The sequence below is a fragment of the Jaculus jaculus genome, chromosome 5, assembly GCF_020740685.1.
Source record: "Jaculus jaculus isolate mJacJac1 chromosome 5, mJacJac1.mat.Y.cur, whole genome shotgun sequence".
Classification (NCBI taxonomy): domain Eukaryota; kingdom Metazoa; phylum Chordata; class Mammalia; order Rodentia; family Dipodidae; genus Jaculus; species Jaculus jaculus.
In genome coordinates, this window is record NC_059106.1 from 145,916,738 (window position 1) to 145,938,279 (window position 21,542).

General features: G+C 36.8%; 1 pseudogene; it reads left to right on the forward strand.

Moving 5' to 3' along the window:
• The first annotated feature begins 19,740 nt into the window (after positions 1-19,740).
• On the forward strand, positions 19,741-21,317 carry LOC123460713 (annotated as a pseudogene).
• The last annotated feature ends 225 nt before the right edge of the window (positions 21,318-21,542 follow it).

A 21,542-nucleotide genomic window follows, 5' to 3' on the forward strand; every position in this document is an offset into this window, starting at 1 on the left:
AATGGAACAGAATTGAAGACTCAGACTTAGGGCAAGCAAGTAAAGCTGCTTGCTCTTTGATAAAGGGTGCCAATAATGTATACTGGAGAAAAGACAGCATCTTCAACAAATGGTGTGGGGCAAATTGGATGACCATATGTAGGAAAATGAAATTAGAGCCACTCATTTTGCCATACGGAAAAAAATCAAGTCCAAGTGGATTAAAGACCTCAGTATAAGACCTGAAACTCTTCAACTACTGGAAGAAAAAAAAAAAAAATAGGAAGCAATCTTTATGATATAGGACTAGGTAAAGACTTCCTGAACAAAAGCAAACAAAACCCAGTTGCCAAGGAAATTAAACAAGCACTCAACCAATGGGATCTCATGAAGCTAACAAGGTTTTGCCCAGACGAATATACCATAAGCAGAGCCAATAGATTACCCACTGAATGGGAGAAAATCTTTGCCAGCTATACCACTAATAGAAGCCTAATATCTGGACTCTACAAAGAACTCAAAAAACTAAACAATAAAAAAATCACACAACCCATTCCAAAAATGGGGCAGAGAACTAAATAAGAGTTCTTAGAGGAAGAATTGCAAATGGCTGACACACACTTAAGAAAATGTTCAAAAGGGGCTGGAGAGATGGCTTAGCGGTTAAGGCATTTGCCTGCAAAGCCAAAGGATCCTGGTTTGATTCTCCATGACCCACATAAGCCAGATGCACAAGGGGGCACATGCATCTGGAGTTCATTTGTAGTGGCTGGATGCCCTGGCACACCCATTCTCCCTCTCTCTCTCCCCCCTCTCCCCCTCTTTCTCTCTTTAAAATAAATAAATAAAATAAAAAAGAAAATGTTCAACATTCCTAACCATTAATGAAATGCAAATTAAAACAGCTATCTAATTCTACTTTAGCCCAGTAAGAATAACAAACATTAAAAAATATGCCAAAAACAAAAACAAATTTTGGTGAGGCTGTGGAGAAATATGAACCCTCATTCACAGTTGGTGGGAATGTAAGCTTGTACAACCACTGTGGAAATCAATTTAAAGATGCCTGAATAGGATGAATATAGAGTTACCAGCATATCCTATTATTCGCTTGCTTGGAATTTATCTTAGAGCTCCACATCTCAGTTCAGAGGTATTTGCTCAATCATGTTTATAGCTGCTCAATTCATAATTGCTAAAAACCGGAATCAACCCAGGTGCCCATCATTGGATGAATGGATAACCAAGATGTGGTATATCTACACACTGAAATTCTACTCAGCAGTAAGAAAAAATGACACACTGAAATTTGTAGAAAATGGTAGAACTTGGAACAGATTATTTTAAGTGAACTCACACAATCACAGAAAGACAATCAACATATGATTTTACTTATGTGCAGTTCCTAACCTGGACCAACCCAAGTTGCTGAAATAACTGACTACCATCTTGAAGCGTGGACAATAGAGAGGGTAGGGCTTGGGGTAAAGGGGAAGAATGGTGTGGGCACAAAATCTGAAACCAAATTGAACTGATACCATAGAATCCTTTGTCCTGGAAATCAGACTAAAAGTTTGAACCCTCAAGAGGACCTTAGAGGGACTACATGAATTGAAGGGCCCTGCAGAGTATAAGATGAAACCTAACTTCAAATTTCTCCTTTTCCTCCTTCTCCTCTGGCTTTTTCTTTTCTCTTTTCCCTTGGCACAGGCTAGTAATTCCCTCTACCAGTATGTGGTCTACAACCGCAATGAGCTGTTGATCTGAGAGACCTACTAGATCTCCCAAAACAAGCAAGACAGACTTTGATCAGAGCATTTGATTACCCACCAGAGTTTCATGCTAATATCCTACTGCTGAAGACACCAAAAGCTGTCTGCCTGGACCATGGAGAGACATGGTTGGAATCCAGAGGAGAGTCATTCCTCAGATAATTAGCCACTCTAGTGCTGGAAGGTGCTACATGAGCTACCAGGGTAAAATGGCCAACATCTGTCCAAGCAACTTAAAGTCTAAGCAACTTAGAAGCAAACAACATAACCTGATGCTCACACAAGTGCAATAGTGGCACACAGCCATGGTGGGTAACCAACTGATCTTGGATTGGCTAACAGATCCACTCAGTGGAAAGGAAACCATATCTGGAACTGGGAAACAAGTTAGAATCATATCCATATGATGATTATGCTTTCTATTGTCAAGCTCCCACTAATCTTAGACTATAAGAGTGTCTAAACCCTTTTACTTCTCTCTAAAGTAATAATGGTTATCCCATTTAACTGGTGGTGACTTCACCCTCCATTGGAGAATCTGCTTCTCATTTTTTGATGGGCACTGGACTTGAGGAGATAAATGACCCAGTGCACTCCACCCTGGCCGCAGCAGAAGCAACAGAGGAATTGGAGCAAGAATGAGAAAGAGAGTAAAAATGCTGCTTTCTTAGTTAAGCTGATATCAGCACAAAGGTGATGGAGAAAGATACTGAGGACATTCAAAACGTGCCAAACCAGAGATCTAGATGCTCCTTAGTGTCCATCACTGAAGTAAACTTAAAATGCTCCCAGCATGGCTCAGAGAATTTTGTGGAAGTGGGAGCAGAAAGATTGTCAGAGCAACAAGTAAAGATATTTTGCACAGAGACATTGCCTCTACCCCATAACTGACTGCTGCCCCCATAATGCATTAATGCATGATCCACAATCCCGATGGAGTACACCTTCATCCTCTATGAGAAAGGCCTTTTCAGAAAAGGGTCAAAGAGGAGGGAAAGGATGGTATCAATATGGGATTTTTATATACAAAATATGCCAATATCTAAAAATAGAAATTACACACACACACACACACACACACACACACACACACACACACACGGCTATCAACCCTCAACAGTCTCAATCAAAGAAAATTTCTTAGTTGCAATTCTCAAAGGCACTCCACAAACACCAGTATATCTCCTTTCAATAAACATACTGCTTTTTCAAACATAACAAAAAAGAAAATTAAAATCACATACACATATATGATTTAGGCAAAAGAAGACTGAAACTATGCTGTTAAAAAATGGGCTGGAGGGATGGCTTTGCTGTTAAGCACTTGCCTGTGAAGCCTAAGGACTCCAGTTTGAGGCTCAATTCCCCAGGACCCACGTAAACTAGATGCACATGTCGGTGCATGCATCTGGAGTTAGTTTGCAGTGGCTGGAGGCCCTGGTGTGCCCATTCTCACTCTCTCTCTCTCTGCCTCTTTCTCTCTGTTTGTTTCTCTCAAATAAATAAATAAAAATAAACCACAATTTCTTTTTTAAATTAAAAAATGAAAAAATGGATGTAGCTGGAGATTACCATAGTAAGAAAAATAACTCAGATTTGCAAAGACTAAAGCTATTTGCTTCCTCTTACTTGTGGATGCCAGATTTTATATAATTATATTCATCATGTATACATATATAAAGTAGTTGAAGTAAGATTATATTGAAGAATGAAATTGAATAGCAGGAGGAATATAGGGAATAAAATGGAGAAATGGCAAATTGAGGAGTTATATATGGTTCAAGTATATGCTATTCATAAAGGTACATAATTATATTTACTATAATAAATGTGTAATGTAATAACTATATAAAATTATATTCTATTATAATGAGATATGTCAAGAATTTTTAATTAAATTTGTGTTGTTTTGGTAAGCAAAGTGAGTACTGAATTTAAAGACAAGGTATTCACTCAGAATTTCATGAATAATTTTGAACCAGAGAAATTAATCTATTATAACCATCCTTAGAAATTTCCTTTTACCCAGAAGTATAAAAGTTTATTTCTTTTACATGAAATGATGGATATTGATATTTTCAGCCTTTTTAGCATTCATTACATAAAATTTATACACTAGCACTTTTCTTTTGAAAAATTATATCTACCACACCCTAATCTTATATGCTTACAATCTTTACTTCATTTAACTATTTTTATAATAAATATTGAATGTGTAAATTTTAGGAAATAAAATTTAATTAAAATCTCCTTTTGGGGGTAGGAGACATGGCTCAGCAGCTGCTTGCAAAACCTGAAAGTCACTTGCTTGCCTGAAAACCTGAGTTCAATTTCCCAATACAAATATAAAGCCAGATGCACAAAGTGGTACATCTGTATGGAGTCCTTTTACAGAGGTATTAGGCCCTATTACACCCAATTCAAAAATTCTCTACTCTCTTTTTCTGCTTGTAAGTAAATAAACAATATTAACATTTTTATGTTTGTTTGCTTTTAAAAATGTTATTTTATGCCTTGCACATTAACAACACTTGATAATTAACTATAAGGTGTTTTATGTAGTCAAAATAACAAGTTTCAAAACAAGTATCCGATTACTGTAATATAGGATAATTTACTTCAAATGCTGGCCAAAAGGAACAACATAATAAAAAAAAGCAAGAGTGTATGGGTAGTTATAAGAAAGAATGTAACTAACTTTCCTATGGCTGTTTTACTATCTTATTAAATATGGTTTTCTTTTTCTAGATTGAATTTCCAAATATTACACTCTTATATTGACCCTTTCTTTATTTTACCAACCAAAGATAAATAGCATTATTTTAAACCCTGAAAACCTTCAGTTTTTTGATCATATTCAGTCAAATATTTATCTAGCTGAATCAAATGTGTTAGAAATTATAAAAGAAACACCACTTATTGTGTGGTGTATTGAATCACATCTCCCCAATAAGCTCATGTGTTATGAATGCTTGGTCCTAGCTTGTGGTATTTCAGAAGTGGAGTCTTGATGGAGAGCTGCTTTGCTGAGGGTGGGCTTAGGGATGCTATAGACAGATTCCTTTTGCGAGAGATGGGCTCACTCTCTTGCTACTGTTTTCCACCTCTCTTGAGACATAAGTCAATTCTAGCCACTGCTCTTGCCATACTTTCCTCTGCCATCCCAGATTTTCCTCTCAATTTTGTAGGCCAAAATGAAACTTTCCTCCCATCATCTGCTTTTGGTTGGTTGCTTTGCCCAAGCAATGAGAAGGTCACTGCAATAGAAAATAGGTGTCAGGGAACAGAGATTTTCTGCTAGAAACCTGTGGGACTCTTGATCTTTCAGAACTGATTTGCAGGAGAAATGTGGAAGGATTTGAAAAGACGGCCTAATGATAAACCATTTTATCAAGAGCTGAAAGTCCTAAATGCAGAATGAACTATGGTCTGTGCAGGCTTGGCTTATGAGGGAATTTATGAGCTTTCTCCAGAGTGCACTAGAGGTAGTTTGTGTGAGATCCTTCCAGTGTTGTGCATATATCTTGTGACCTTGAGGATGGTTGAATTTAGAGGAAATCGATTATTGTGAGCAGAAAGATATGACACAGAAAGTAATAAAAGTTTGGAGGAGACTGCAGCCTGATTCAGCTGCAATTGTTTGAGAGATTATCACCACTGACACTGGGCCATATGTTCTGCATTAATACAGAAGAAAGAGTGCTGACACTTTTGAAAATAGGGAGCCTAGGGCTGGAGAAATTGCTGAGCACTTAAGGCATTTGCCTGTGAAGCAAAAGGACCCAGGTTCAATTCCCCAAGAGCCATGTATGCCAGATGCAAATGGGTGGGGGGGGGGACTTGCATCTGGAGTTGGTTAGAAGTGGTTAGAGACCCTGGCATTCCTATTTTCTCTCCTTTTGTCTCACTTTCATTTTTCTCTCTGTGCTTGTGAATAAATAATTAAAATTAAAGTAACTTAAATTTTAAAAAAGGTAATATGGAGTCTCAAGACAGAATATTGAAGGCATTTTCTTGCTCTAATACTCAACTTTATTATTTCCTGGATTAAAAATTTGATGGTGAACCCCAATTGACACTGGTTTGGGAAGTATGATAAGTGCAGGAAACAAGGAGTCATTGGGCTTGAATTATTATTTTTTTTAACAACTTTCCTACCATCAGCTGCTTTGGTCAGGTGCTTTGTCCCAGAAACAAGTCTAAAATTCTTTTATGCCAGGAAAAGTTTTTGTGTATTGATCCAAATATATATTGTGCTTACAACCATACACACACTTCCTGAGATGGCCAAGGAAGGTTTAAAATAACTTAATGATCTTCAAATCCAAGTTATTTGCACATAAAAAGAAAACCTAATGCTATTCCAAACATCCAAAATACTAAATTAAAATATACATTTTGATTTTTTAAGTGCTTTTGAATCTAATGATGATCCAGTTTTAATATTTTAGAAAACTGGAAAGTTTTAATTTTATGCAGTTATTACAGCAGAGTAGAAAACACATTGACAGTTGTATTATAAAGTGGACCTGTTTCTAAATAGTTAATCTTTTCATTACAAAATGGGAGCACACTATATATAAAATCTTGTAGTTTTAAATATTGTAGTTTGTAAAATAGTATTTGTTAAAGTGGTTTTGACAAATTAGTCTTGATTTTTTTCCTGGCCATTTGTATTTTCATGTAAATTTTATAACCAAGTTTTTAATTCTCATAATAACTGGCATTCTCATTATGATTGCATTGAAAACATGTGTTTGTTTTTGGTAAATGGGCATCATTATTATGCATTGGATTATACATTTTTACACTTATTTATTCTGAAATTGGTATATATCCAAATTACTTCATCATATTTTGACATAAAAATCTCCATACAATCCAAGTTCCAAATTTATTAATTCAAAGTAAAGATCTAAAAGACATATTGGAATGAGAATGCAGGGCAGATTTGTCAGGAAGGCTCAATCCCATGTGAGTAGAAAGAGGATTGCATGAATTTCATAGCTGACATGGTAATTGGAATCTCACACAAACATGTAACTTTCAATCAATCTTTACCAATTCCATCATTTTTTTTTTTTGTTTTTCAGACATGAGCAATTTATTCAAATTTGATTTGGTGAAGTATATCTAAGGATAGAATATTATGTAACTGACATCAATCACATTTTCAACAGTAATTGGCCATGGGATAATATCTAGAGGAAAGGAAACATTTAAAAAAATAATTTAGCATGTGTGATATCACACATATTAGCAAAGTAAACAGTCAGTTTATACAACGGAGGCACAAAACATGCTAACACAAATAGTGACCCTTTAGTTTACTTAACTGAATACACAGAGCAACTAATTTGTGCAAGATACTGAGCTAGGTGTGTTGTGGTTATGGTCAAAACACAAAAATCACCAAGACATGATCCACCCTCCTAAGTAGTTTACTTACAGCACATGTTAAGGTGGTGCAGTGTATGGTACAAACACTGTTCTGAGGCCAGACAGGGAGAATTTAGCTCCTAGTGAAATTTAGTTGAAGTTGGGTTCCACTACAATCTGGTGGTGTGGTGAGGCAAGTCCCAGCATGCTAAGAAAACATGGCATAGCATGTTCTTGCAACAGGAAAGGGTCTATCTCCTCCATGGCTCCATGTTTGACTAAGGGAGGAGTATTCACAGGTAAAACATTGCTCTCATCTTTGACCTATTTAAGAAATGGCTTAACAGAAGAATGACAAAAAAATAGATCCCAGGGGCAGGGAAATTGACAAGAAACAACCTTCTGCTTTCAGTGAAATTCCAATATTTGTATCTAAATGCACAACTGCTCCAGGTAAACACTATCAGAAGGAAAGCAAGCCTTGGCAGTGCAGAACATCTTGGCTACAAGATCAGCTTCACTTACTTCCAACAGAGGACAGTGAGGGCATATGAACACTAAAAGCCCAGACATGTTCCTTTCATAATACTTCACAAACAATACAAAGTTTACAGATCCTCTGGTAATGAAATCTGTTTTTAGGTTAATAGACGTCATGATTTAGTATACACTCTTTCTCATTAAAAAAAATAAATTAATTAAAAAAAAAAAAAAATATATATATATATATATATATATATATATATATATATATATATATATATGAGAACAAGTCACTCCAGAATAAAAAGTACTACCCTAAAAACAACAGTAATTCTTTTAACACTTTTCCTGATCTAACAAATACAGAAGATAGAAAAATGCTTGGCAATTTAGTCCTGTATAATATCACTGAAAAAATAATAATAACAAAATACAATGTATCTATAACAAGTTAGAAAATAATAAAATAATGTATTAAGACCAAACATTTCCAATATGTCAAGATAAAGTTTCATCATTGCAACTTGCACAACCAACTCTGTAATACAATGAAAAAGTCAAGCAGAATTATGCTGCTTCTGAGACCTTTTCATTCTTATCACACTCATTTTTTGATAGCTTCAATTTGCAGCCCAATTTGATATATCAAACAAAATTGTACTGTCAAATTTATTTTTGATTGCTTCTTTCTTTAAATTGCATGTTATTTATTTATTTAAGAGAGAGTGGGAAAGAGAAAGAGAGAGAGAAAGAGAAGTGTCACACCAGAGCATCCTTCAGCCACTGCAAACAAACTCCAAATGCATTAGCCACTTTATGCATCTGGCTTACATGGGTCCTGGAGAATCAAACCTGCGTCCCTTGGATTTGCAGGCAAACGTCTTAACCACTAAAGCCTTCTCTCCTGCCCTTGAATTGCTTCTTTGAAACAAGGTCTAATGATGCTGTTTTAACTGGCTTAAAGTTCCTTATGCCCAGTTTGGCTTCAAGCTTATGATTTGTTTGTCTTGTTGTGGCCTCCAAAAGCTGGCTTATCAGATGTGTACTGCTATGCTCAGTACCATCCGATGTGCATTATCCTGGGTATACCACTGTTCTCAGATCCATCATTTCAGGTTCTCTTAGACAGACATTAAGGCTATATTTTTGGTCAAATTATTTTAAAAATTAGAAAGTGAAATTTTCAGATATATTTAAAGTTTTCATTGATTACTTAATTTACCATGTAAATTACCATCTTGCCAGCTAAAGATTGTCAATAAAATCAATCCTCTTCATCTTGATGATATTATGATTTTTATCAAAACCATGAATGTTAGATGAGAATAATAGAATCTATTAATATCAGATATATATTTTAAGATTGAATGCAAAAGTATATTTTAAGATTGAGATGGGTCAGTGGTTAAGTACATAAGCATGAAAGCCTGAGAGGACCTGAGACCACCCATCTTTGAATCCCCAGAACCCACATCACCAGCTAGGCATGGACAAACATGTCTGTATCCTCAGTCCTGTTGGGACAATTTCTGGATCTTGTGATCACTAAATTACTTCTATCCCAGGGAAAAAGTAGGTGGGTGAGTGTTTTTCTGTCTTCTTCAGTCAAGTCTACAGGGTACTGATAAGCACATGCCATGCATGTATATGGAACATATGCATTACATCTTACATCCTGTGTACACACAAGAGAAAAAGATTGAGTACAATTAAATGAGCATTGTTGAAATTGGATGATTTCTGAAATCAGTAAATGAATGACACTCAACAATCTTTCTCAATATCTCAAATTTCTGATGTGATTGTAGGAGCACCTCATATTTACTCATATTATTGTGCCTATCAAAAATGGTACTCACAAAACTATGACTTCTAATAAAAGCTTACAAAGGAAAAATTTATTAAGGTATTTTCTTTTACTAATATAAGCCTTATAAATTTTAGTTAAGAACATTACACTCATAAGTAGGAGATGTGGCTCACTCTTTAAAAACACTTTTCAGCAAGTCTTTCAATCATAGTTTACCCTTCAACACCCACTTAACGCAAGATACAACTTGGCACAGATGCATACTGCCAATGTGCCTATAGGAATGTGAGACCAAGGAGGAGATCCCCTCTCCCCAAAATTAGTCTGGCCTTTCCAATGGCAAATAAAATAAGACCTTGTCCATTCCAAGGTTAAAGAAGAGTACCAAGATTCTGAGGTATTCCTCTAGGCTCCAAAGATAATCATAGCACCCAAATACCATACACACACCTCCCCCCACACAGAGTCACACACACACACAAAAGAATATTTCACCCATCTTTTGGAAATAAAATTTTCAGCAAAATTTTATAGCTACCAAAGCACTTCTGTTGTCCTGTATTAAAGATAAAACAAATACACATTCAACAATGTACATTCACAGGTAACTTTTAAGAATGCAACAAAGGCTACTAAATTGTTAAAAGAAGTTTTTCCCTACCCATATTATATAGAACACACACTTGATAATTGTTGGAGATGAGGAGATGAGCCCTGAACAGACCTTTGCCCTGAGATAACCTCTGTCCTGAGCAACCTCTGCCCTGAGCAACTTCTGACCTTTCCTCATCCCCCCACCCTGCCACACCTAACTGATTCCATCCCCCCACTCCGCCACACCTAACTAATTAACACCCTGCCTGGCAACTGCAGAGACATGAGGAGTGTACCTGAATTTTTGGAATAACCGCAAACTGTCCTAGGCCAAAGGCCAAGAAGATTCTGTAACTTTCCACCACCTGCCTCCTCCAGCCCCCCTCCTCACCCAAAACCCTAACCCTTAAAAAGGCCACTGTGGCTCAATAAAATTGGACTCTTGACAAGTGTACATTTGCTTGAGTCTCTTCCTCTCTCTCGCCCATCTTATTTCAGGTTAGGGTCCTCCTCGCCCCCATGAATAACTAAGTCCCACGGGATGGGACAGATAATTTGGCATTAGAACTCATGGGATATAAACATGATCTTATAGCTAATATTGGCTTAGGTATAGTACTGAGCCAAGGATAATAGAATATGCTATTTAGAATGGAGTTTTTGCTCAACACCATAAATTACAGAAAACGTACTTAACTTATCTCGAAATGGCATACATTGGACTGCTTATATTATTGTATACTAATTGTACAAAACAATGTGTTTCCTTTGGATATTTTCATATATGCATATAAGAATTTTTTATCATATTTAATCCATATTGAAACCTTGCTTGGGTTTCTCCACTCCTACTTTTTTTTTTTAACTTTTCCAAACAACCATCATTCTACACTTACCAACAGTTTACAAATATGCACTATGCATATGACAAAATCATGCAAGTTTTGTCTTTCTTAGAAGTACTTATATATCAATATAATACCCGTTTAATCCACTTTTTAAAATTTCTTTTAATTTTTTATTAACAGCTTCCATGATTATAAAAATTACCCTATGGTGGGCTGGAGAGATGGCTTAGCAATTAAGTGCTTGCCTGTGAAGCCTAAGGACCCTAGTTCGAGGCTCGATTCCCCGGGACCCATGTTAGCCAGATGCACAAGGGGGCACACGCATCTGGAATTCGTCTGCAGTGGCTGGAAGCCCTGGCGCGCCCATTCTCTCTCTCTCTCTGCCTCTTTGTCTGTCGCTTTCAAATAAATAAATAAAAATAAACCAAAAATAAAAAATAAAAATAAAATTACCCCATGGTGATACCCTCCCTCCCCCAACTTACCCCTTTGAAACTCCACTCTCCAATATACCCCCTCCCCCATCTCAATCAGTCTCTCATTTTCTTTTGATGTCTTGATCTTTTCCTCCTCTTATCATGGTCTTATGCAGGTAGTATCAGGTACTGTGAGGCCATGGATACCCAGGCCATTTTGTGTCTGGAGGGAGCATGTTGTATGGAGTCTTGCCCTTACTTTGGCCCTTACATTCTTTCTGCCACCTCTTCTGCATTATACCCTGAGCCTTGGAAGGTGTGATGCAGATATTGCAGTACTGAGCACTGCGGTGATTTCTTTCCATCACCATGATACCTTCTGAGTTGTCCCAAGGTCACTGCCATCTGAAAAGAGAAAATTCTCAACCAAAAGTGAGAGTAGCATTAATATAAGGGTGTGAACATTAACAGAAATGCTTATTGGGCAGTTTGATAAGCATGGTATATACATTTGGCCCAACAACAGCAGATGTTAAACCCCTAGGGCTTATGACTACCTGCTTTAAGTTTTCAGTATCAGGGATGCATTCCCTTCCCATGGAGTGGGCCTCCAGTCCAGTTAGAGGGCAGTTGGTTTCCCCCATAGCAGACGTGCCACTATTGCACCCATTGGCTCATTTGGCCTGGCTGGCCAATTATAAGGCTTGCAGTGTCCCCTGATGAGTATCTTCACTGGTGATTTCTCTTTCTCCCATTGAACTGCATGCAGAATGGCTTCTTCCAGCTTTCTGTTACCTGGTCTACATGGAGGAGGTTATCAACTCAGTTCCAGTAGGATTTCTCAGTGGCCTTGCAGCCCAAGTATATGGAGTCTTCAGCAATAAGGTATTACCATCTCTTCCTGGTGGGTAAAGGAAAGGTGGAGTGACAGTTCATCAAAATCTAAGTGGATATAAATAAAACATATGTAATACTACTTTTTTGGACAATGGAACACTCAAGAGCTGTAGATTGTTGCTAGGAAATTTCCATCCACTTTTTATAAACAACACAATTTTCATCCTTCTTCATGTCTAAATTATTTTCATTTTAAAATTATATCATATTTTCTTTATTCATTTATCCATTTGTGAGCCTGTAGGTTGATTTAATATTTTCTTTCTCCACTTTTCATCACCTCTCAATCCCCTGCCATGGTTTCCTATTTAGATTCACATCCTGGATGCATTTTCAGATGCCCTTATTTGCCTATAAACGAACAATAGTTAGTATGCACATATGAGAAAGAAGGTGTGACTTTTGTCTTTTGGGCTTAGGTTGTCTCCTTTAGTATAGCATTTCTTTCATTTTTATTCACAACTGATTATATCTCCAGTGTATATATTTACCATATTTTTATCATCCCTTCATCAGCTGATGGACATCTAAGTTGATTCCATTTCCTAGTTATTGAGAATAAGGCAGCAATAAATATCGATGTACAAGTTAAAGTCATTTGGTATATATATATAAACACTAGCTTCTTTGGGAACCAGCTTGCTCATTTTCATAGCAACTATACTAGTTTATACTTCCACCAATAGTGAACTAAAATAATGCCAAGACAACAGTACTGTCATTCTCATAAGAACCTGCTAGTACATTCATGACCCTGCAGTGGTTACATGCACCCCCACGAGACCTGCACTGTGCTTTGGTTATTAACATTTTGATATGGAGGGCAGAGGAGGACAAAAAGAATGAGATAGCAAAGCATAGGAAGAAGTGCCTAAAAAGAAGAGATATTCCACTGAATGGGAGTAGGAGAAAGGGAACAAAAGAAAATACTGGGACAATAATGTGATCAAAGCACAGTAGGTTCATATATTAAAATTCTCAATAAAAATAAATAAATAAATAAATAAATAAATAAATAAATAAATAATGCATGAGTAATTTGTACCTCTATCTCCACAAATTCACCAGCATTTGTTGTCCTTAGTTTTCCTGTTGATCAGCATTCTGAGTGCAGTGAGATGAATACTTAAAATGGTTTTAACTTAAAATGGCTTTAACTTACACTTCTCTAATGGTTAAGGGTATTGAACATATTTTTAAATATTTGAGGCACTTAATTTTTGCATTACTTTATATATCCTAGATATTGACTCACTGATTAATATGCAGTATGTTCTCCCATTTCTGTTTGTATTGCTAATAATGTTTATGCACAGATTTTTAATTTCATATAGTCCCATTTGTTGATTCTAGGGAATATATTGCATGCTACTAGGGACTAGTCACAAATATCTTACCTATAACTTTCAATGTATTCCCTAAGTTTTCATTTGGCAGTTTCAGCATTTGGGGTTTTAAATTAAACTCTGATTCATTTTAAATTTATTCAGAGTGAAAGATGTGGATCTAATTTCATTCTTCTGCAGGTGGGTATTCAGTTTTGCCAGCACCATCTGTTGACTAGTCTGCTGTTTTTGTCTCACTGTATATTTTGGATGCTTCTGTCAAAACTTAAGTGACCACAGCTGTGGGGGTTTTATTTATGGGACCTCTATTCTATTCCATCGGTCTATGTGTCTGCTTTTGTGCCAGTACCATGCTAACTTTGTCACCATGGCCCTGTAGAGTAATTTTGGAACAGAAAAAGTGATTCTGGCAGCACTGCTCTTTGCCTTGGGTTTGCTTTGGCTGTATATGGTCTCCTGTCATTCTACATGAATTTTTGTATTTTTATATTTCTGAGACAAATTGGAAGCTTGATTAGAATTGTATTGAATCTGTAGATAACTTTTGCTAATATAGCCAATCCTGGAATATGGAAGGTCTCTATAACGTGTGGAATCTTATTTTATCTATATTTTCAGGTTCTTGAGTTTCTTTGTAGGAGTTGTTCACATCTTTGGTGAGTCCTATTTGTAAGTATTTTAGTTTGGAGGTAGGTATTGTGAATAGGATAGTATTTATAATACATGTTCTGGCAAGTTCATTTTGAAATACATGAAAGATATTGATTTTGTATTCTGCACTTAACCCGAATTGTTTATTCAATCTAAGAGTATTCTAGTAGCGTATATAGAGTGTCTTTGGCACAGGATCATATCCTCTGTGAATGGGAATCTTTTAATTTCTTCCTTCCCTAGTTTACCCCATTTATATTTTTTCTGTCTTACTGCTCTCTTTAGGACATAGAGCATTATATTGAAGAATAATAATAGAGATAGATATTGAGCATATGTCATTACCATAACAACTCCGTCTTCATCTATAATTTTATTTTTCTTGGACTCTTTTCTCTTTCTATTGACTAGTTTGGCTGGTTGCATTCCATATTTTAGGGATCATATTTTTATTTGTGTACATTTAGCATAATGTTGACAATGACTGTTATATTTAGTCTTTAATATTTTGATACATATTCAATATATTCCTAATTTCTTCCAGGAGGTTCATCAGGAAGGTGTGTTAAATGTTGCAGTTTCTGCATTTATCAAGATGAATAAGTAGTTTCTTTTCTTAAGTTTATTAAAGTAGACAATTTCATTTATTGATTTAAATATGTTTATCCATGTGACATATTAGATATCCCAAAAAACTTTGACACAATTCATCAGTGTATCTATTTTGTTCTGGGCTTTTGTTTTTAAAGAGGCTTAGTTTAATTATGGTTTCATCTCATTGCTTATTACGGGTTCTTATAAATTAGATCATAACACTTTCATCCTGATAGGGCCTATACTTTTAGAAAATTAATTATTTCATTTAGGTTTACAAGGTCTTTGGAATAGATGTGTTCATAATATTCCATAATGATCTTTTTAATATAAAGTGGCTTTATCATAACAACTCCTTTTTCTTTTTTAAATTTATTTATCTGGGTCTCTTCTCTCACTTGGTTAATTTGTCTGGGAGGTTGTCAATCTTGTTGACATTTTCAAAGGACCTAGTATTATTTTGACCACTTCTGTTTGTGTTTATTTAGTCTATTTTGCATTAATCTCCTTTTATATTGTCATTATGTCTTAAAATTTTTTTTTTTTTTTTTTTTTTTTTTGTTGTTGTTGTTGTTTTTTCAAGGAGAGAAAGAGACAGAAACAGAGAGTGGCAGAAAGATAATGGGTGTGCCAGGGCATACTGCCATTCAGAGGAACTCTGGATACATGAAACATTTTTCATTATTAAGTAGAAATTTTTTTTTTTATGGCTACATCATGTGTTGATACCACCATTAACCTCATTCCCCTCAATGGGATTGCTGGTATTCATCATGGCAGGTTTTTTTTTTTCTTTTTTTTTTTTGCATCTGGCTTTATGTGGATAATTGGATATTATATCTGGGCTGGCTGACTTTGAATGCAAATGCCTTTAACAATTGAATATTCTTCCCAGATCCAATTTTCATTTTTTTTTTTTTTTACATCTACTGGGTGTGAAGTTACCTTCTTGTATATCTAGCATTTAAGTTATTTATTTGATATCTCTCCAAGTTGTTTTATGATTATTTTTATTTTTCTTACAAAGTCATATATCCCCTCTTTCCCTGTCCTATTTTCCCTCAAGCCTTTTATCACGAGGATTATTAGTGCTCACTATGGGTTAACTAGGGCCTCAGTCAGTCTCTGGATGGGGCTCTGTATCAGGATATTTCCATACACCCTGTGCCTCTTACAATATCACCCCTCTCATTCCACAAAACCTGGGCCTTGGTGGGACTGTTAACACTCTAGTTTAGTGTGAAGTTCTCTGTAGCTTTGGGGTTTCTGCTTTGATGCATTTTGATTAACCTCATTGTCTGTCAACTTTCACAGGGAGCTGGTTGTCAGGCTAGTGATGGGAGCAATACTTGTTTTGCTCCTGGTCCTGCAATTTCTCAAGGGCCCCAGAAGATGTGGTAGAAGTGGCACGTCTTACGGTAGGCAGTCAGCTATCTTTCCTTGTTGTATTGAAGAATGCTGGATTTACTCTGTTTTGTCTACCATCTATAAAATAAAATAGATTCTCCAACCAACAGTGTGAACAACTTGTGCTAAAGGAAATACACATAGTTATCTGACAGACGTTTTTGTGTTTAAGCCCACTCTGTTTATCCAAGAGAAGTGGAGGCTTTTCTCTGGAGTCTATGATTCACTTGTCCATGGGATTCTGACTTGGTTTCAATTAACCAGATATGATTCCTCTCCTACTTGAAGAACTAAGTTCTGGCTTTTTCTTTTTTTAAATTTTTAAAAATATTTATTTATTTATTTATTTATTTATTTATTTATTTATTTATTTGAGAGTGATGGAGAGACAAAGAGGCAGATATATATATATAGAAAGAGAGAGAATTGGCGCTCCAGTGCCTCCAGCCACTGCAAATGAACTCCAGATGCTTGCGCCCCCTGTGCATCTGGGTAACGTGGGTCCTGCGGAAACAAGCCTTGAACCGGGGTCCTCAGGCTTCACAGGCACCTCTACACTAAGCCATCTCTACAGCCCTGGGTTTTTCTTTTTGAGCAGGCTTCATGACCAATCAGAGGACAGTTGGTTACTGTTAAAGGCTGTGTGCCATTATCACACAACTGTGTACTTCACTGCTGGTTGGCTGATTTCATGGCTTGCAGGGTCCCCAACTTACTTATGCTATCTGTGAGCATTGTCTCCCATCAGCTCCAATACTGCTCTTCAGCAGTATGAGGGCTAGGCAGGAGGGAACTGGTTTTGTTCTCAGTTCCAGCATGGTTATTTCCAAGTCTTCTAACTACAGCTTGTGGTGTCATCAGCCAAAGCGTTTTACCTTTTAGCTCTTGTCAGGAAATCGAGTGTTATTTTGGGGAGCCCAGGGGTCTCCCAAGCAAACAGCTCACTGTGAAAGGTAACCCTAGTGAGCCAGGGCTCATAGTTTTAGAGTTACACTTAAAAAAAAAAATTCTCTATGGCACTTCTTTCCAGACATCTCTATACTCCATTTATTGCTGATTATACCTTGTAGAATGCTATCGAGGAGGAGGGCTTCTATGGAAAGGATGCATTGTGTCATAAATTATGTGTAATTTGCTCTTTACTCTAACCCCTAAACCTCCCAAACCTTCCCAACCCCAATATTCTGTCCCTCCCCTATCCTATTAAGTATTTTCTCCCTATCTCCCTCCCTATTTCTTCTTCCTCATGGTCTGATTGTAGTTTTATGCCCATGTTCTTGATGCTTACTACCATTTACACTCATCTCCAATTAATCCCGATTAGAAACCACATATGTCTCTCTGAATTTTTACTGTTTATAGCCATACTCTTTCCTTATAGGAATGCCTTGTCCTATCTCTGCCTCCCAAGTGCTGGGATTAAAGGTAGGCACCATCACACCTGGCTAAATCCCATCTTTAAATGTATATATTTGCTGTGTATTCATGCATGTGTTCTCAATGAAAAAAATATGCATATGTATATGTATATATTCATTATTTTGACCAGAAAGAGACAGAGTAATGGGGGAATATAAGTCCACCAGATAATATTGCCACTGCTACGTGCATCACTTTGCACATCTGGATTTATGTGGATACTGTGGATTTATGTGGATACTGTGGATTTATGTGGATACTGGGGAATGGAACCCAGGCTGACAGGCTTTCTTTTTTTTTTTTAAGATTTTTTTTCTTCATTTTATTTATTTATTTATTTGAGAGTGACAGAGAGAGAGAGAGAGAGAGAAAGAGGCAGATAAATAGTGAGAGAGAATGAATGGGCGCACCACGGCTTCCAGCCACTGCAAATGAATTCCAGACACGTACCCCCCCTTATGCATTTGGCTAACGTGGGTATTGGGGAATAAAGCCTAGAACCAGGGTCCTTAGGCTTCACAGGCAAGCACTTAACCACTAAGCAATCTCTTCAGCCCTGGCAGGCTTTCTAAGTGAGTGCCTTAAATAGCTTAGCTATCTCCACAGTCTGGATTTGCATTTTTTGTTTGTTTGTTTTGCTTCATTTATTTATTTATTTTTTATCAATTATGCATTTTATTGCATGAACACATATGTTCTGGTTCTGTTCTCCTCATGTTAACCTTTTATTTCTCCTCTCCCTGCCCTCATTCCACTGAGTGCTATCCTGAGTGTGATTATTGGTATTCACCATGGGGTTATAAATGCATAAATAAATCTGTGCAGGGGTTGCTATGGCAATGCCTCAGGATACTCCTTTCCACCCCATGGCTCTTACAATCTTTCTGCCACCTCTTCTGCAATATCCACTGAGCTTTGGCAGCTGGACTATAAGTCTACTTTACACTTGATCTTAGCCAAAAGTCCAAGTAATATAAGTCTACTTTAGAGTTGAACTGTCTGCATGGTCTGGATTTCTTCATCTCCCTGAAGCAAGTTTTTAGGGTTGCAAGAGAGTAGGACTCTCTTGCTTGTTTCAATGGCCACTTTCTCTGTGATGTCTGTGATTTCTCTGGGGCCCTTGCAGACATGCTAGAGGTGGTTTCTCTCATAGATTTTGGATTTATTGTTTTTGGGGGGTTTACTGGTTTGCTATCTTGAACATGATTGATTAATTTCCACAACCACCTCATTCCTTTGTTCCTTTCTTGCTGTGTATTCATGCATGTGTTCTCAATGAAAAGACTGTTTCACCTGGTCCCCCTTACATAGTATTTCTTTAAGAATTCCCTGTGTTGCTGGTCTCCCTGTCATTACCTGAAGTTACATTTGTCTTGGAATACTCATATTTCTAAGTATATTAACTTTTACTTTGGGACTTGATATATCTTTTTCTATGCTTTCCTGGCCTTTAGGCTAGCTGATGAAGAATCGGAAGTTATTCTGATATCCTTGCGTTTGTATATGAGTAGCATTTCCCTGAATAATTTTTAGTATTATTTATTTACTTGGCATTTTTGACATCTTGGCTATGATGCATCCTGTACAGGATGAGGTTTGTCTCTGGATTGTGTGTTGGGGTTCTAAATGTCCTTGTGTTTACATGCTTCCTTTTATTCTCTAAGGTTTGGAATTTTTCTACTCTGTTTTTTTACTAAACAATCCTTAATTTCTTAATATATGTATTTTTTTTATTATTGTCTCAACTTTGTTCTCCTTTCCTGAAATTTATTCTTCTGCTTCATCCTATTTGTTAGCAATGCTCTTTGTTGTTATATTTTGTTGGTGAACTCTTTCTTTTATCTCTAGAATTATTGTTTACTTTGTTCTTCAATGTTCTAATTTACTTGCTGAATTTTGTTCCATGCATTGGACTTTGTTCTCTAATTTTCTAATTATTTCATTCACTTTGGAGATTTTCTTGTCAAACTTTTGAATAGATTGGTTTGCTTCATTCATCTACCTGTGCCTTTAATATGTTAAGTGATCCTTTTCAGAAGGATAATTCTGGTTTCCTCATTGTGGGAACAGGGACTTCCAGTCTTGGGAAAATATTAAGCAGAGGCCAAGGCCACTAGATACAGGGGACAAGTATTAGTGGGAAAAATGAACATAGGGCGAGCCACTGCCAAAGACACGATGAGAAAGTATGAGAAAGTGGCACAGCACAGTGTCGCCTGGATCAGGAAAACATTGCCTGGTGTGTGGATAGAGGCTTCTTTTATGGCAATGAAATGTGGGCAGGTTCAGGGATTCTCTTACCAGAGGCATGGCAAGTAGTTGCACTGGTTAATGCATCTTTCAGATTCCCAATGTAATAAAAGGTGGGGTGCACATTTGACAGCATTTGGTGGCCTGGATGGAGCCTGGAGAAGGATACTGCTCATGAGTCACACTAATCCCACCATGAAAGTGTCAACTGACTCACCAAACAAACAAATACACCTGACTGAACTACCCAGTGTTAAGGGAACATAAAGGAAATACCACATTTACTTTGATAGCAAGCTCTGGATTCTGGTTAGATTTCATTTTCATTTCTCTGATGACTAAACTTGCAGTCATCTGTGTTTCTTGTGTGCATTGCCAGTTTGTACCTCTTTATGTGAGAAGGGCTAGTGCAGTTAATCATTCACATATTGATTGGATTATTTGTGCTTTTGTTGGTTTTATCTTTGAGTTATTCATAGTTTCTATGTCTAATTCTGATGCCAGATAAAATCCTGACAAAGACTTTCTCCCATTCCACAGGCTTATATTCACTATGGTCATTATTTCCTTTGCCATGCAGCTTTTACAACTTGATGCAATCCAGCTGGTCAATTCTTACTATTATTTTCTCATCTACTGGAGTCCTTTTGAATAAATCCTTGCTTATGTCAATACCTTAAAGTGTTTTCTGCATGTTTCCCTTTAGTAGTTTCAAAATTTCAGATCTTCTATTAAGATTTTGATTGCAATTGAGTTTTCATTCATGGGAGTGGCATTTCATTTTGCTACATTTGGATGGGCAGTTTTCCTTATGACATTTATGGAATCTATCTTTCCACCAAAGTAATTTTTGGACACCATTTTTGAGAATCAGATTTTTCACAAAGATAGTGCCCAAAGCAAAGAAGGGAGTTCCTACCCCTCTAAAGTGGAAGCCAAAGCAATGACTTTGAAAGCCAAGAAGGCAGTAATGGAGGATGTTCACAGCTGCAAAAAGAAGATTCCCATGTCATCCACCTTCCAGCCACCCAAGATGCTGCTCTTCTTCAGAAAGAGTCTGAGTCCCCTTAGAAGAGCACCCCTAGGAGACAAAACTTTACAACTATGCCATCATCAAGTACCCCTGACCACTGTGTCAGCCATGAAGAAGACGGAAGGCAACACCACACTGGTGCTCATTGTGGACGTCAAGGCCAACAAGCACCAGATCAAACAGGCTGTGAAGATGCTATAACATTGATGTGGCCAAAGTCAGGACACTGATCAGGTCTGATGGAGAGAAGAAGGGAGAATCGGATTGCTGTAGCTCTGCGATTTTACATGTGTATTCACCAGTGCATTCTATTCCTTTATGCATCCGTTTTTACATCATCATCTTGTTTTTCATGGTTTCTTTGTCTCTACAGTTTATGCATTACTTTTGGGTCAGAATTGTTTTGGACAATCAGTATACTTGCTGTGCTTCCACTTGAAATTAAGGAATAATATATATATATATATATATATATATATATATATATATATATATATATATATATTTTGTAATTCTATGAGGAATGCTAGGGGCTGTAGAGATGGCTTAGTGGTTCAGCTGCTTGCCTGTGAACACTGTGGACCCAGGTTCAATTCTTCAGCGTCTACGTAAACCAGAAGTTCAAGGTGGTGGGTGCATTTGGAGTTCATTTGCAGTGGCTAGT